The 3,004-nt window shown below is 43.0% G+C and overlaps 1 pseudogene; it reads left to right on the top strand.

Annotated features, from left to right (window-relative positions):
* Positions 1-1,525: 1,525 nt before the first annotated feature.
* Positions 1,526-2,647, top strand: LOC144299992 (large ribosomal subunit protein uL10 pseudogene; annotated as a pseudogene).
* Positions 2,648-3,004: the final 357 nt, after the last annotated feature.

A 3,004-nucleotide genomic window follows, 5' to 3' on the forward strand; every position in this document is an offset into this window, starting at 1 on the left:
TGGTTTATTTTGATGACTATTCACTGTGCATTGGAAAAGAATTTTTATTCTATTATTTGAAGTGTAATGTTCTGTATATGTCAATTAAGTCAAGGTAGCTGATAATGTTCAGATCTTTTATGTCCTTACTAGTTTTTTAATCAAGTAATTGACTTTTTGTATCAATTATTCAGAGGTATTAAAATCTCTACTTAAGGGGCACCTGGGTGACAGGGTCAGTTAAGTGTCCAACTCTTGGTTTTAGCTCATGTCGTGATCTCAGGTTGTAAGATTGAGCCCAGCATCTGGCTCCAAACTCAGCACTGAGCATGCTTGAGATTCTCTCTTCTTCTCCTTCTGCCCTCCTGCTCATGCTCTCGCTCTCTCTCAAATAAATAAATAAATAAATAAATAAATAAATAAATCTTTAAAAAATAAATAAAATCTCTAATAATAATTGTGAGTTTGTTTACTTCTCCCTTTAATCCTATTTTTGCTTTGCGTATCTGACACTCCATGATTGGGATAATACACACTTAAAGTTGTCATATCTTTCTGATGAAGTGCGTCTTCTATCATTGTGAAATACCTTTTACAGTTTTGGGGTTTTGTTTTGTTTAGATTTTATTTATTTATTCATGAGATACCCAGAGAGAGAGGCAGAGACATAGGCAGAGGAAGAAGCAAACTCCCTGCAGAGAGCCTGATGTGGGACTTGATCCAAGGACCCCAGGATCACTACCCAATCCAAAGGCAGACACTCAGCCACCAAGCCACCCAGGTGCCCCTAAAGTCTTTGCTTTGAAGTATACTTTATCTGATGTTAATATTAATATAGTCATTGAAGCTCTCTTATGATTTGTGTTTTTATTTTGTATCTTTTACCATTCTTTTACGTCCAACCTATGTGTAGCTTTGTATTTAAAGAACGTGTCTTGTACAATACAATGGGAGAAGATATTTGCAAATGTCTAATCAGATAAAGAGCTAGTATCCAAAATCTTTTTTTTTTTTTTTTAAGATTTCATTATTTATTTGACAGAGGGAGAGAGCACAAGCAGAGGGAGCAGCAGAGGGAAGAGGAAAAGTAAGCTCCCCACCAAGCAGGGTGCCCAATGCAGGGCTCAATGTGGGGCTCCATTCCAGAACCCAAGACTATGACCTGAGCTGAAGGCAGACATTTCACCAACTGGGCCACCCAGGCACTCTAGTATCCAAAATCTATAAAGACTGTATCAAACTCAACATCCAAAAGAAAATAACCCAATTAAGAAATGGGCAGAAGATATGAACAGACATTTCTCCAAAGAAGACATACAAATGACTAACAGACACATGAAAAAATGTTCCACATCACTCGGCATCAAGGAAATACAAATCAAAACCACAGTGAGATACCACGTCACACCAGTCCAAATGGCTAAAATTAACAAGTCAGGAAACAACAAATGTTGGTGAGAATGAGGAGAAAGGGGAACCCTCATACACTGTTGGTGAGAATGCAAGCTGGTACAGCCACTTTAGAAAACAGTATGTAAGTTCCTCAAAAGTTGAAAATAGAGCTCCTCTCTCCAGGTGTCTTCATGGGAGTGACATCGTCTTTAAACCCTGCATGGCAATCCCGATGCACTGCCGTGATGCCCAGGGAAGACAGGGCGACCTGGAAATCCAACTACTTCCTTAAGATCATCCAACTTTTGGATGATTATCCAAAATGCTTCATTGTGGGAGCAGACAATGTGGGTTCAAAGCAGATGCAGCAGATCCGCATGTCCCTCTGCAGGAATGCTGTTGTGCTGATGGGCAAGAACACCATGATGCGCAAGGCCATCCGAGGGCATCTGGAGAACAACCCAGCCCTGGAGAAACTGTTGCCTCATATCCGGGGGAATGTGGGCTTTGTATTCACCAAGGAGGACCTCAGTGAGATCAGGGACATGCTGCTGGCCAATAAGGTGCCTGCTGCTGCCCGTGCTGGTGCCATAGCTCCATGTGAAGTCACTGTGCCAGCCCTGAACACAGGTCTGGGGCCTGAGAAGACCTTTTTCTTCCAGGCTTTAGGCATTACCACTAAGATCTTTAGGGGCACCATTGAAATCCTGAGCTATGTGCAACTGATTAAGACCAGAGACAAAGTGGGAGCCAGCCAAGCCACACTGCTGAACATACTGAACATCTCCCCCTTCTCCTTTGGGCTGATCATCCAGCAGGTGTTTGATAATGGCAGCATCTACAACACTGAAGTGCTTGACATCACAGAAGAAACTCTGCATTCTCGCTTCCTGGAGGGTGTCCGCAACATTGCCAGCGTATGTCTGCAGATAGGTTACCCGACTGTTGCATCAGTGCCCCATTCTATCATCAATGGATACAAGTGGGTCCTGGCTTTGTCTGTGGAAACTGATTACACCTTCCCACTTGCTGAAAAGGTCAAGGCCTTCTTGGCTGATCCATCTGCATTTGTGGCTGCTGCTCCTGTGGCTGCTGCCACCACTGCTGCACCTGCTGCTGCCGCAGCCCCAGCCAAGGTTGAAGCAAAGGAAGAGTTGGAATCGGACAAGGATATGGGATTTGGTCTCTTTAACTAATCACCAAAAAGCAACCAATTCAGCCAAGTTTATTTGTGAAACAAGGAAATAAAGGCTTACTTCTCTTAAAAAAAAAAAAAAAAAAGGCTTACTTCTCTTAAAAAAAAAAAAAAAGTTGAAAATAGAGCTACCCTACAACCCAGCAATTGCACTACTGGGTATTTACCCCAAAGACACAAATGTAGTGGGATCCCTGGGTGGCTTAGCGGTGTAGTGCCTGCCTTTGGCCCAGGGCGTGATCCTGGAGTTCAGGGTCGAGTCCCGCGTCGGGCTCCCTGCATGGAGCCTGCTTCTCCCTCTGCCTGTGTCTGCCTCTCTGTGTCTCTCATGAATAAATAAATAAAATCTTAAAAAAAAAAAAGACACAAATGTAGTGATCCAAAGAGGCACCTTCACCCCAATGTTTATAGAAGCAATGCCCACAGTAGCCACACTAT

Source organism: Canis aureus, chromosome 27 (genome assembly GCF_053574225.1).
Source record: "Canis aureus isolate CA01 chromosome 27, VMU_Caureus_v.1.0, whole genome shotgun sequence".
NCBI lineage: Eukaryota > Metazoa > Chordata > Mammalia > Carnivora > Canidae > Canis > Canis aureus.